This window comes from Macrotis lagotis, chromosome X (genome assembly GCF_037893015.1).
Source record: "Macrotis lagotis isolate mMagLag1 chromosome X, bilby.v1.9.chrom.fasta, whole genome shotgun sequence".
In the NCBI taxonomy this organism is placed as follows: domain Eukaryota; kingdom Metazoa; phylum Chordata; class Mammalia; order Peramelemorphia; family Peramelidae; genus Macrotis; species Macrotis lagotis.
In genome coordinates, this window is record NC_133666.1 from 82,443,664 (window position 1) to 82,459,320 (window position 15,657).

Consider the following 15,657-nt stretch of genomic DNA (forward strand, 5'->3'; position numbering starts at 1 on the left):
TCTTTGTGCATAGTTCCATATTGCTTCTCAGAAAGGTTTGATTTGTTCACAACCCCACCAGCAATACATCAATGTACCAATTCTCCCACAACCTCTACAACATTGATCATCTTCCCTTTTTCTCATTTTGGCTAATCTAATAGGTGTGAGATGATACCTCATTGTTTCAATTTGCATTTCTCTAATCAATAGTGCTTTGGAGCATTTTTTTCATATGATCATATTTGACTTTAATTTCTTCATTTGAAAACTTGTCTGTTCATATTCTTTGACCATTTATCAATTAGGGAATGACTTGTGATCTTATAAATTTGATGCAATTCTCTATATATTTTAGAAATGAGACTTTTATCAGAACTCCTGGTTGTGAAGATTTCCTTCTAATTTTGGCAGTATTGATTTTATTAGTGCAAAACATTTTTAATTTATTAAAGTCAAAATCATTCAGTTTGAAGTTTATAATCTGCTCTAATTCTTGTTTAGTCATAAATTTATCCTTTTCCCATATGTCAGATAGAGAATTTTTTGTTTTATTAATTTATCTATGGTATTGCTCTTTTATGTCTAAATCCTGTACCCATTTTGACCTTATTTTGGTACAGGGTGTGAGATGTGGCTTAATGCCTAGTTTTTGCCATATTATTTTTTAAAATTAATTTTTGTCACATTATTTGTAGTCTTGTTGTAAAAATAAACATAATTCCAACCCCCTCTCCCCCCCTTGAGAGAAAACTCAAGAAAAATAAAGTGAGATGAACAAAAAGTGTTTCAGTCAGACACCATCAGCTCTGTCTTTGGGATAGCTTAGCATTCTTTATCATAAGTCCATTAGAGAAATTGCTTCAATATTTTTTTTGGTAGAGTTTCTATTGCTAGCTGTATCTCCCTTTCCTGTATTATTCCCCACCCCCATTTATTCTCTTTCTCCTTTCACCCTATTCCTCCTCAAAAGTGTGTTGTATCTGACTACCCTCTCCCAAGATCTTTCCCCTCTCCCATCAACCTACATCCCCCCCTCCCTTCTCCTATCCCTTTCTTCTAGGTTTCTATACCCTATTGAGTATGTATGTTATTCCTCTCTGAGCCACTTCAGGTGACAGTGTAGGTCCATCTAACCTCTTCTGTTGAGTCCTGTACTTAAAGATCAGACTTCTTGTTAAACTCTGGTTGTTTCAACAGGATAGTTTGAAATTCAATGGGAATATTTTTCACAAATAACTAAATTTTTGGGAGATCAAACTAGCTTCTATCTGAAGAATTTCAGTCTTCCCTTTAACACGTTTATTCCGATATTAACAGAATATTAAAATTAATATTAACAGAAAATAGACTTTCAGTTCACCAAAAGTTTTAGGAGGACTGGTTCTGAGCCATGAACAATAAAAATTAATAAAAAAGAATCAAAGATGAGAAATTAACAGAGCTTGTTCAGTCATTTTCCTGACTAAGCAGCCTAACATCATGTGGCACTGTTCTGTCTGAGCTGCCTTTCTCCAAGGCTGTGACCTGGCTTGTTCAGTAGGGTCACAGCCAGGGGTATGCTGAAGCCAGTTGTCTCCAGGGAGCAATAATTACTATTTATTGTACAGATTATATGTATGAATAATTCTTAACTTTCATTTTTTTGGTCAAATTTTCTCCCTTTTGACTCCCCCCACCCCTGCAAATAGCAAGTAATCTGATATAGGTCAATACTTACATTTTCAGTGTGAGCATTTACACCTCAGAATTCTGGAAAGACTACAGATCAGGGCTGGATTTGTTGTTTGTCAAGACAAGAAAGGGATGGAAAAATTTTAATAAATTAGATTCATTAGATCCAAACCAAATTGTATCTATTCTTAGATGTGTGATTCTGGGCAAGTCACTTATCCCTGATTGCTTCACCAAAAAAAAGTATATCTAGAGATTTGGGTTGGCTCTGACCAACTATTACAAAAGAATATCCCATTAAACATTTGTTTGTTCTGTACAGCTGGTTGTTTAATATTTACCAGTATATCCCAAGACTTCTTGACTTGTCTCTCTGACACAGGTATTTTAGTTCTTACTCCTAATCCTCATGTATATGTGTGTACTTTATAATTTTGTATTAAATCAAATTGATGATCTATTCAGTAGAAATGTTTAGCCTTAATGATTCACTATATTTGATAGCCCTTTGAATTTTTTTGTGAAATAATTGTACTGAAAAAAAATAATTGTACTGTATTTACTAGATGGTACACTTTTGTATAGGATTGTTCAAATGCAAATATTTACTATGTATTAATCAAAAGTAGTTTTATTTAACTGGGTCCAAGATTTTTTTTTTTATGATCCACGCTGGTGTTCTTTTCTGCATATTCATTCCTTAGCTTCCACATACTATTTTTATAGCTGGATCAATTTTTATTTTTCCACTGAAATTAAAATAGCAAATTTGAACAAAAAAATGAGATTACAGGGAGTTGGTAACAACTGACAAGACTGAACAACAGCAACAAATGGGACTTGGAGTCAGGAGTCCTAGATTCACATCTCACTCTAGACTTCAAGAATTTATTTTTGATTTATGCATCAAGATCATATTCACGGGGTAGCTAGGTGGTGCAGTGGATTGAGCACTAACTCTGGAGTCAGTAGGACCTGAGTTCAAATACGGACTCAGATACTTAATAATTGCCTAGCTATGTGACCTTGGGCAAGTCACTTAATCCCCATTACCTTAAATAAAAATACAATTAAAAAAGTATTACTTTGAAAAAAAAGAACATATTCACATCACAGAAGGAATTTTAGGGAATATTTTCTTTTCCTATTGTTTACAGTTTATATAAATATTGGAATCAATTGTTTTTTGAATATTTGGTAGAATTTATTTTTTTTCTTCTAGAGTTCAGTTATAGTTTATTCATTTTATTTTTTCTTGAAATTGAATTATTAAAATACTTTATTTTTTCTTTTTTTTATCTTGGGTCTTTTTTATTTTTTAAATGGTTTTCCAATTATATGTAAAGATAGTTTTCAACAATCATTTTTGTTGTTTTCTCCATCCCATCCTTTTCTCCCTTTTAGCAAGTAATGATATAGGTTATATTTGCACAGTCATGAATCATTTTACACACACATTCATAAAAATATATCCATATTATTGTGAAAGAAGAATCAAAAGAAAAAAACTATAATACCAAAAAGCAAATTTTTAAAAAGTGAAAATAGTATACCTTGATCTGCATTCAAATTTCATAGATCTTTCACTGGATGTGGATGGCATTTTCTATCACAAATCTTTGATCATTGTACTGTTAAGAAGAGCTAAGTCTATTATAGTTATCCATTGCAGTGCTGCTGTTAGAAGTGCATAATGTTCTCTTGATTCTGTTCATTGCACTCAGCCTTTGGTACACAGGCTTCATGGTCTCCATAGGTCACAGTACATTTTCTGTGCCAGCAAGTCTACAGTGGTCTTCCCTGTTGAGCCTCCTCCCTACTAAGTGCCTTGCAGGGGACACTTGTTTTATATAATCTGTCTTCTTTATTCTGACTTAGGCTAGAAACAAGGTTTCTTGGATTTCCCAAACATAATCCTGGCGCTGCAGGGCATTTAGGTGGTGGAGTGGACATTATACCACCAGGCATGGAACCAGGTAGATCTGAATTCAAATTTGGCCTTAGATACTAGCTTATGTGATGATGGACAACTCACTTAATCCTGTTTGTCTATTTCCTCACCTGTAAAATGAGTTGGAGAAGGAAATGGCAAACTACTTAAGTTTTTTTTGTCAAGTAAACCCCAAATGGGGGCACAATGATTTGGCCACAACTGAACACCAATCAACACTGGTGCTCTTCCTTGAATTTTTTGGGAGTTTCTGGAAAGAGCCAGACTGGACTGCTTCTTCCTACTCCACCATTTTTGTTAGGGTACTCAACTCATTACTTTTATCATCCACAGCATCTACCTCAGTCACTTTTACTGAACTGAGTCTGGTACTGGAATTATGATTTATGTTCAAAAGAAATTTTTTTCCTTAGGAAATTGAGGTAGAGCTATCCTTTATGATAAACTTATCTCCAATTTCAATAATCTCCAATAGAAATTCTGTCCCTTTCTACATTCCTTTGCATATTTAGTAGTCTTTTTCTCTTTCCCCTTATGCTTTCAGCAACCACAGTAATTTTATTTATTTATTTATTTTTGTAAGGCAATGGGGTTAGGTGGCTTGCTCAAGGCCACACAGCTAGGTAATTATTAAGTGTCTGAGACCAGATTTGAACCCAGGTACTCCTGACTCCAGGGTTGCTGCTTTATCCACTACGTCACCTAGCCGCCCCTAACGCCACCTAGCTGCCCCTAACCACAGTAATTTTAAATCAGTTTGAGAACATTAAGCAATATAAAGTTTCCAGCCCTTATGTGCTGCTAAGACTTTAGGAATTTGAATAACAGGCATAGTGAATCCACCTTCCTGAACAATATGCTAGAGTAAAAAACTTGAGTTCAAAAGAACCTATTTTCATTCCATTTTTATATAAAGTGTGATACTGTATATTCACCAAAGACAAGTAATTGTGCTTAGAAACAGTGTCTATATATATTTATGGCAAAAAAGTACTAAAAAAGTCAATGAAATTTTATTTGAAATTAAACTTTAATTGATTTTACAGTACTAATTTAAAATTTATTCACACAGATCTACTCAGCTGAAATAGCCATTATAAAGTGCTTCTAACAAGAAGCAGTTATTAAATGCTTACTACATGCCACCTACTGTTCTAACTGCAAAAATCACAGTCCCTGCTTTTAAGGAGCTTACTACATTTACCAGGGAGGAACAAGTAAACAACTAGGAGAGCCAAGACAGAAAGAGTAGATGGAAAGTAGAAGCATAAAATGGATGAAATGGGGAAAGCCTCCTGGATTAAGTGAAATTTCAACTGAGTCTCAAAATAGTTCAAGGAAACTAAGAGGCAGAGGTAAGGGGGGGGAGAGCATTCTAGGTACTGGGGAAAGCTAATGCAAAGGCACAGAGATAGGCAATGGGATTGTGTTTGAAGGACTGCAAATGGTGCTGGAACATGGTAGCTGGAAACGAGTAGAGTGAAGGTTTTTTTTTTTTTTTTAGGTTTTTGCAAGGCAAATGGGGCTAAGTGGCTTGCCCAAGGCCACACAGCTAGGCAATCTCTAAGTGTTTGAGTACCCAGGTACTCCTGACTCCAGGGCTGGTGCTTTATCCACTACGCCACCTAGCGGCTCCAAGAGTGAAGGGTTTTAAAAAGCAAGTTTTATCCTTCAAGTAATAAGGGGCCTCTGGAATTTACTGAGTAGGTGGGAGTGTGTGTGTGTGTGTGTGTGTGTGTGTGTGTGTGTGTGTGTGTGTGTGTGATATAATCAGATCAACACTTAAGGAAAAAAAATAACCACCATGGCAGCTAAAAGGAGGATGGACTAGAAAAGAGAAAAAACTGAGGCAGTCAGATCAACCAGAAAGCAGCTGCAATAGTCTGGGTGAGAGGTTATGAGGGCCTGAATGGGGGGGTGGCTGATAGTATAGAAAAACATATATACTAGAGACTGTGAAGGTGGGAATGTTAAGATTTGATGACAGAATGAACATGTGGTATGAATGCAATCATTATTGGAATGACCCAAAGGGATCGATTACATTTTGCAAAATGACTATTGCTAAATGAAATTGAATTTTTGCATTATAGGACCATAATGAATATAAAGATCAGCTGTATTTTAAAAATAGATAAAATGGATGTCAATTTGATAGGGAAGTACAATTAGCAGAAATATTGCTGATGAGCAGTTCCTGTGTTAATTAAATTCTGTGCTGAGTGTTCAATGAATGTGATTTACAATCAGTAGCCTTTTATTCTAATTCTTTATTTTGGGTGTGGAGACAATTCTGGCTTCCTTAAGTCTATACTGGCAGAACATGAGCTTAGGCAGTTCCAATGGTAAGAGGAAAAGACTATATATGGGGCCAGTTGGTAGATTTGTCTGTTGCCTGAAGACCAGCCCAGCTATGCTCAAGGAAGTTCTCCATAAGGAATCTGAACATGAGCTGAAGAAAAGATTTTCACTTTGCCTAATGGTAAAATTCAGTGCACAAGACTTATCAGGATGTATTTTAACGTTTTAATTTCAGATGCATGATCTCAAAAGTAATGCTTTAAAAATTTAGGTCACAATTACATGAAAATGCTTTAAACAGAATAAAGTTTCCACTTATCTCAAAAAGCTTCTATAATGACTTTAAAAATACTTTTATAGTAGCATTCTTATCAACCTGATGGGAATTTTAAAAGTTGCATCTCAGGGGCATCTGCTTAGGCACAACAAATATTTTATTCTAAATTCTACATTTTTTCCATTTGAAGTTCATATTAAATTTCAAGCCCTGCACCTTCCCTTACTCTCTATTATGAAAAGTTATTTCTGGTGGATTTAAATCTCAGAAGACTTCATAACACAAGCACATTAAATGCTTTCTTAAAAATGATGGTTAAACAAAGTTAACAGCAAAGAGAAGTGATATTCAGAAAGCATAAAAGGCTAATTTAAAAATCAGCCTCTGAGGAGGAATTATACTAATTATTACATAAAAGGCAAAGATGCATGACTACATTCAAGGACATAGCTAGAACAACAGTATTTCAACTAATAGAAAGACACACAATGCTTTAAGACAGAACAGTAAATGTTAAATATAGCCAAAAATGGGTCATGAATAGAGCTAAAGAACAAATTTTAAATGGAGAGGACTGTGTAAATACCACATTCTTCCTTTAGTCTAGCAACCTTGAATCACATTGTTCTTGCTTTCAAAATCTTCTAAAACTGCAGTATTCTTGCAAAATTAAGTGAGGGTTATCATATGATTAGGATTCAGAATTTCAATCCAGTAGCCATCAGGATCTTGAATAAATGCCAGTCCTTTCATTTTGCCTTCATCAGGTTTCTTCACAAATTTTACTCCTAATTCCTCAAATCTTTTACAAGCATCTTGTACATCAGGAACAGCAATTCCTATATGGCCAAATCCCCGAGGGTCTGAATTGCCATTATGGTAGGCCTGTTTCTCATCATTTTCAGTGCCCCAGTTGTGTGCTAACTCAAGAGTTCCTTTCCTGGAAGAGGTCCAAGCTGTTCTTTCACTTCTATCTTTTGGGATGTCATTTTTGTCTGAAGACCAAGAAGTAGAGTAAAAATTTCATAGTGGGAAAATCATACTTTTGGAGTAGTGTCATTCCGAGAATCCTTGTGTAGAAATCCAGTGACTTTTTTGGATCCTTTATTCTTAACATTGTTTGTTGCAACAGGAAATCCTGGGTTCAGATCTGGTCTCAGACACTTAGAAATTTCCTAGCTGTGTGGCCTTGGCCAAGCCACTTTAACCTCATGGCCTTGCAAAAACCTTGGTGCTGGGGTCTGGGTTGGAGCAGAAACTCAGGGCCGCCTCGTCGCTCAGTCCCTCGGGAGCCTGCGGAGACTCGGCCATGACTGGAGAAGCGAGGATACCAAAAGATGGAGCTCCCGGCCTCCACCTAGTCCTCACATTACCCGCAGTCCCCGGGGGCCAGCTTAGCGCGCCTATTTTTTTTTCTTTTTGGCATCTTTGTGCCCACCGGCAAATCTTTGATTCTCAGACCCCCAGTTGTATCTGTAAAATGAGAAGAGTAACCTTGATACTACTTACCTTCTCGAGTTGTGATGAGGACAGAGTTTTGCAAAAACAAAAAGCTGATACAAATGAGAATTAATTGATTTACTTTCAGTAGAGTGCTCAGTCCTGAATCAAGGAGCCCTGAATTCAAATGCTGGTTTCTAATAGAACAATAGTGTTCCATCTGATAACATTTCTGTAGCAAATTAATTTTATTATATATGCTACATTAAGCATCCAAGCAAACTAGATAGAACCTTGAAAAGAATTAGAAAGAATAATTGAATCATCAAAACTGTAAACTTTCAGGTGAGTTACAAATAACTTGATCTTCCTGTATTCTTAATGTTCATAAGGTTAACTCCATAAATCTTGACCTGCTTTTAATCTCATGAACAATTTACTCAAAGGCTAATTTTAAAGAGGTTTTGTTAGGCCTGATTAAATTTTATTAAGTCTTATCACTAGCAGGTTAAAGATCTAGAGAATCTCTACAAGCAATTTATACCCTAGAAGTAATCAAATAAATATCTTTGCAAACTTTCCCTGAAAACAAGGTGAAAAGACCTATTCCAGGGACTGTTAACAACTGATACCCTAATTAAAGACACCAAGAAGCTGATTCAAGGATGCATGTCTCTGAGGGTAAGTAGTTCAGACTGCACAATTTGTCAATAATGGTCAAGGACAGATCACTTTGTTGTTGTTCTTTTAATTAATTAATTATTTTTTTCCAATTACATGTAAACATAGTTTTCAACATTCCTTTTTTTTAAGTTTTTTTTGCAAGGCAATGGGGTTAAGTGGCTTGCTCAAGGCCACACAGCTAGGTAATTATTAAGTGTCTGAGGCTGGATTTGAACTCAGGTACTCCTGACTCCAGGGCCAGCGTCTGATCCACTGCACCACCTAGCCGCCCCCATCAACATTCATTTTTTGTAAAATTTTTCCCTCCTACCCTTCCCTCCCTCTTCCTTAAGATAGGAAGTAAACTTAAAGAGGTTGTTCATGCACAATAACATATTTCCATATTGGTCATACTGTGAAAGAAGAATCAGAATAAAAGGAAAAAACTACAAGAAAGAAAAAACAATAAACAATTAAAATTAATTTATTTTTCTAATTATATGTAAAGATTGTTTTTGATATTCATTTTTGCAAAGTTTTCTCCCTCCCACCTTTTTTTCCTCCCACAATAAGATAGCAAGTAATCTGATATAGGTTATACATACATAATTAGATTAAACATATTTCCCTATTAATCATGTTGTGGAAGAAGAATCAGAACAAAAGGGAAAAGCCACAAGAAAAAGACTAAAAGACAAATAAAAAATTGGAAATAGTATGCTTTGATCTACATTCAGACTCCAAAGTTCTTTCTCTGGGATTCACATTCAGATAAAGAACTATGAAGTCTGAATGTGGACCAATGCATAATATTTTCTATTTTTAAAATTTGTTTTTTTTCACTTTCTTGGTTTTTTTCCCTTTTGTTCTGATTCTTCTTGCACACCATGACTAATATGGAAATATGTTTAGCATAGTATAACCTATATCAGATTTCCTGTCAAGGGGAGGGGAGAAGGAAGGGAGGGAGAAAAGGGTGGAACTCAAAATCTTACCAAAAAATGAATGTTGAAAACTCTCTGCATGTAGTTGAAAAAAAAAGAATCATTTTTGAACACTATTGCTGATAAGAACTAATAGTTGATCATCATACAATGTTGCTATTACTGTGTACAACATTCTCCTGATTCTGCTCACTTCACTCAGCATCAGTTCATGTCTTTTTTAGTTTTTCTGAAACCCACCTGCTCATCATTTCTTATAGAACAATATTATTCCATTATATTCACATAACTCAACTTATTCAGCCACTCCCCAATTGATGGGCATCCCCTTGATTTCCAATTCTTTGCTACCACAAAAGGAGCTGTTATGAATATTTTTGTACATATGGATCTTTTCCCCTTTGTGTGATCTCTTTGGGATTCAGACTAGGTAATTGTATTGCTGGATCAAAGGATATGCAGTTTTATAGTCCTTTGGGTATAGCCCCAAATTGTTCTCCAGCATGGTTAGATCAGTTCACCAATTCCACCAACAATGTATTAGGGACAGACCATTTTGACACAGAATTTTCAAAGGAAAATACTTCCTAGAAGTTCCCATATTTCATGAACTGGACAGCTAAATCTAAGATGTTGGAATGAAAAGCCCATTGCCTAAGTGGACATTAATATGCATTCCCTGTTCCTTTTATAGTCTCCTTTATGTTTATTACAGATTTACTGTAGTACAATTGATGGATTTTATTGATGAATGCTTAATAGTTTGTAAGGGGCTATTTTTAAATTTGTATTACTTTTTTCTCCATATATATTTTTCTATTTCATAATTGCTATAATGTTCTTTGGGTTAAATTGAATATTTTGCTGAACAAGCAGCTGCTCACTCTCATCTCACTCTAATATTAGATTACCGAAGAGAAAAATAGTTTTATTTTGGGACAAAAGGAGAATTGTTGAAAGTGAATTTGGGGGAGAACATAACTGACTCAATCTTGTTCTGTATCTATATTGTATATGAACCCTGAATGAACTACAAGAGCAGCTGTGGGTACACAGGCTATTCTAACAGCCATGACACAAATCATCTCCAAGTAAACCACCACCTGGACAGTCTCAGGAGCTGGCATGCCGCCATGAGAGATAAGGTGAGCCGGAGTCCTTGGGAGCCAGAGTCCTTGGGAGCTGGACATTCCGCCCCACTGACCAAGGGCACTAGATACAGCTGTGCCTTATAACCTCCTCCCTAACATACTCCCCATCCTGTAATGCAAGATGCTGCACGTACACCCTGCTTGCAAAAAAAAAACCCTAAAAAACCCCAGAGATTGAGGGAAAATTAAGAAAATTCTGCTGCCTTTCCTGAATGAAGCTGAAGAAAATCATGAAACTGGATCCACTAAAAATTACTATGATACAATATTAACTGGGATTTCACTGGAGTAAGAAAAATCCTTTTATGCCTTCTAGTCATATCCACTCTCCCACTCACCACAGTGGCTCTTCCAAACTTATCCATTTTATATCTCACAGTGACAACTCTTTTTTTATTCATACATTCTTCTCCTATCCATAAGTCTGATAGGAAATATGTTCCATGTTCTTTTTTTTAGGTTTTTGCAAGGCAAATGGGGTTAAGTGGCTTGCCCAAGGCCACACAGCTAGGTAATTATTAAGTGTCTGAGGCCAGATTTGAACCTAGGTACTCCTGACTCTAAGGCCGGTGCTTTATCCACAACGCTACCTAGCCGCCCCTGTTCCATGTTCTTTTAATGTACTTTTGATAGTTCCCTTTTTGTTTAGGTCACATATCTATTTTAACCAGGGTAACCACCATCAAAGAAAAATGAGTCAGAAAATGAGTGATTAGGGTAATTGAGAAATTACTATATATGATTATGTATATTATCATCAATTATGCATATATAATTAAATTACCAAAGATTTCTTTTTTTAGTTTTTTTTTTTTTTGCAAGGCAATGGGGTTAAGTGGCTTACCCAAGGCCACACAGCTAGGTAATTATTAAGTGTCTGAGACCTGGTTTTGAGGTCTCAAACCAGGATTTGAACTCAGGTACTCCTGACTCCAAAGCCAGTGCTCTATCCACTGAGCCACCAAGCTGCCCCCCAAAGATTTCAAGAGAAAGAAAACTCAGTTGAAGATTTTAAACATCAGCAGATAAAATAATAGGAAAGATAGTAATAATGGTAAGGAATCAGCCTTGAGATCAACTAAAGAAATCTAGTGGAATGAGACAAATGACTCAAAGATATAAATAGGCAGGTTTTTTATTTAATATTTTATTTTTCTTTAATTACATATAAAAACAATTTTTAACATTTATTTTTAAAATTTTGAGTATAAAATTTTCTCCCTTCCTCCCTTCCCTCCGCCCTCCCTGAGAAGGCAAGGAATTTGATATAGGTTATACATGGGCAGTTGTACAAAATATATTTTCATGTTGGTCATTTTGTGAAAGAAAACAAAGACTAAAAAACCCCAGGAAAAATGAAGAAAAATAGCATGCTTTCATCTGCATTCAGACTTCATCAGTTCTTTTTCTGGAGGTGGATAGTATTTTTTCCATCATAAATCCTTTGGAATTTTCTTGGATCATTGTATTGTTGAGAATAGTTGTCATTTCCAGTTAATTAATGTACAATATTGCTGTTATTGTGTACAATATTTTCCTGGTTCTGCTCACTTCCCTCTGATCAGTTCATGTAAATCTTTCCAGTTTTTTTTGAAAGCATCTTGCTTGTTATTTCTTGTAGCACAATAGTGTTTAGCCCTTCCCCAACTGATGGACATCTTCTCAATTGCCAGTTCTTTGCCATCACAAAAGAGCATCTATAAACATTTTTGTACATATAGATCCTTTTCCTTTCCTTTTTTATATCTTTGGTATTACTAGCAGTGGTATTACTTGGTCAAAGGATATGCATGATTTTATAGCTCTTTAGGCATAAATGCAAATACTCCAACAACAATGCATTAGTGTCACTTTCCACACATTCCATTAAACACATCATTTCCCTTTTCAAACATATAGTTGGGGATGAAGAAAGCAAAACTATATATAGTCTGTGAAATAATACTCTAAATCATTATTGATTAGAGAAATTCAAATTAAAACAATTTTGAGATATCTCATCACACATATAATATTGGCTAAAATAATAAAAGAGGAAAATGACAAATGTTGGAGGTGATGTGGAAAAATATGGTCACTGTTGTTGAAACTGTGAGCTGATCCAACTAATTTAGAAAACAATCTGGAATTATGCCCAAAGAGTTATAAAACTGTATATACCCTTGGATCTAGCAATACCACAATTAGGTCTATTTCTCAAGGTGTTCAGAAAAAAGGAAAAGATCCTATATATTCTAAAATATTTATAGAAGCTCTTTTTGTGGTGGAAAAGACCTAGAAATTGAGGGGATGGTCATCAGTTGGGGAATGGGTAAACGAGTTGTGGCATATGATTGTGAAGAAATACTACTATGCTTTAAAAAATGATGAGCAAGTAGATTTTTAGAAAAACATAGAGGGATAGCTAGGTGGTGCAGTGGATAGAGCACTGGCCCTGGAGTCAGGAGGACCTGAGTTCAAATCTAACCTCAGATACTTAATAATTACCTAGCTGTCTGGCCTTGGGCAAGTCACTTAACCCCATTGCCTTGCCCCAAACAAAACAAAATGTGGAAAGACTTGCATGAAATAATGAAGAGTGAAATAAGTAGAACCAAGAGAATATTAGATACAGTAATAGCAATATCATATTGTGTTGGATTTGGAATTGCCCAATCTACAACAAAGGAAACTGAGGGAGAGCTCTGAGTCAATAGCACTTTATTATAGAGTTCATCGTCACCTCTAATGAAATGAGCCTCAGACCTTTCTTATGATCTGAGATACCCCTTCCTCTAGGATCTTAGTTTTGAAGTACTTGAAATCCAGATGATAGAGGCAAAGTAAAATACAGAACCTAGTTGATGGATAAATTTTAACTTTGATCCTCCAGGAGGGTTCATACAAAACAGAATCCCATTGGTTAACAAATCAGTCAATGAGGACACCTTGACTTGACCTTTCAGGAGATCTTACCAAACTGATGAGCAGAACTCATGGAGTGGGCTGATAAACAGTTGTCAAAACATCTACATGGATCAATAGACCTGCAGACAAGCAGGCCAAAGGCTAGAAAACAGGGTCACTTCTTGGTAAAGTGCCTATGGCTATCTCTTCTTGTTGGACAACAGAGGGATGATAGAAGGATGGAGGGGCAACAAAAATCACTGGAGGACTTTCCAGTTCATTGAGTCATCTCTATTACATTGGACTTGGTCCCCTAGGAAGAAAGGGTGGAGGTTTTCTAGTTAGCTTCCTATGATTAAGCAAGTGAATTTCATAACAAGTAAGTGAATTTGAAATCTTGTAGTTCAGAGTTTGGGGTCTATTATAAAAAGAGACTATTTTATTTAATTATCCCTTAATATGGTAATATGGATTTTCCTATTCTAATAGCAGTTGATTGACTAAATGTCTCCTGATGTTCAAGTATAATATTAACAATTACTAACAATCATTACTCCTATGGAATCACATTAAACTGATTAATATTGATTGGAATAAAATAGGTAATTAAAATTATAATTAAAATCATCTATCTCAATTGTTCAAAGAATAACTGTAAGTAGCTAAGCTATGCTGAGTATTATAAATATTCAAATCAATTATAAAGAACCTATGAAGGAAGATGCAATCGGCTTTCAATGAAAGAACTAATAGAAGTATGCATAATATGAGTTTACATAAATATATGTATATACACACATATATACATGTCAAATGGTTTCCTCCTTTAATGTGTGGTTGGGAATGGAACTTGGAAATGCAGCGAAAATAGATAAATTAAAATAAATTAATAACCAAAGGGAATCAAGAAATATGAAAGCAGAATTTCAGAACTGCACAGCAAAAATTATTGATAGAATAGAAAAACTTGAGTCTATGATGGCAAACCTCACCAAGAAACAAAAGAGAGAACAACTGACAAGGAATGCAAATAGGATTATCTGGAGGAAGCAAAAAGCAATAACATTAAAAGAAAATGTGATCTTCATGATAGAAACATATATTAATCCTAATGACAGAATGTATAAAACAAAATTAAAGTTCTTAGATCTCCCTGAAGAATATAAGTTAAAAGGATGCAAAAAACAGTAAGGAAACTGCTCTGAATTTTTGAATACAGAAAACAAAGAGCTAATCAAAAAGGTCCATCTTATGCTTCAAATTCCAAGATATATAGTGACTAAATTCAAAAATTCTAATGTCAAATTCTATGAGAACCAAGAGAAATACCTTTAAACATAAAGGAAATTCACATTATACAAGTCTACTTGGCACCCACCTGAAACAATACATATGAATGGAATAATATATTCTGAAAAGCAGAAGAGGTAAAGGTATAACTTGAAAATATTATACTCTACAAATATGAACCAAATAATGAAAAAAAATGTATGTTAAAATAAGGTACTGGAAATTTCTGAAAAATAAAATAAAGCAGTTTTATTGTGAAGATGTTAAAAGGAAGAAGAAAGCTGAAATTGAAGGCACAGAAAACTAAATCTTTAAGTGATAAGGAAGAATGAATTGTCACGATAATTTGGAGTTGATGGAACTTTCAGTACAACTTTTAAAATAGATTTTATCAAATGTTTTTGACTTAATTATCTAGGACTATGATAGGCAACATATAAAGCACAACCATTAATATTTTTTACTTCACATAATCATACTTTTTAGAAATTTCTATCACAAGGAATAAAAACATTATTTCATTATTGGAAGCCATGTGTAACACTGATTCACAATTTCCATACAATTGCTTTGAAAATTAGTCTTGTGTAGACAGCAGTGTTTTTATTGGGCTTATTTAAATTTTTTGAGTAGTTTTTTCAAGAGCAATAATTGATAGTGCATTTTATACTATATTAGTGATATTTTTATAGCTTTGAGTGCCTGTTAACAATTTTTTTGTTCTTTTATTGCTTAAAACAGATTACTTGACTTGCAAGTACCCCCCCCCAAACATCTGAAATACATTAAGGTGAGTAAATTTAATTATTAAAAGAATATGATGAATATATTAAAGAATATATATATATAAATGAAATTAATTAGCCCATCTCTAGGGATTATAAGAAGAAAAAAACTAGAAAGAACAAGACACCTGACCCAAACAACAACAGGAACAATAATGGAATTATTTAATAGATTCTAATAGTTAATAGATTCTAAAAGTACATAAAAGGAAAATATAGAATTGAAAAAACTACTGAAGAAACAAGTTTCTCATAAAAAAGATTTATGACACTTTATGAATGGGGCCACTAAAGAAAATATATATTTCTTGCTATC

General features: G+C 34.6%; 1 pseudogene; it reads right to left on the reverse strand.

Moving 5' to 3' along the window:
• Positions 1-6,400: 6,400 nt before the first annotated feature.
• On the reverse strand, positions 6,401-7,502 carry LOC141499810 (lactoylglutathione lyase-like; annotated as a pseudogene).
• Positions 7,503-15,657: the final 8,155 nt, after the last annotated feature.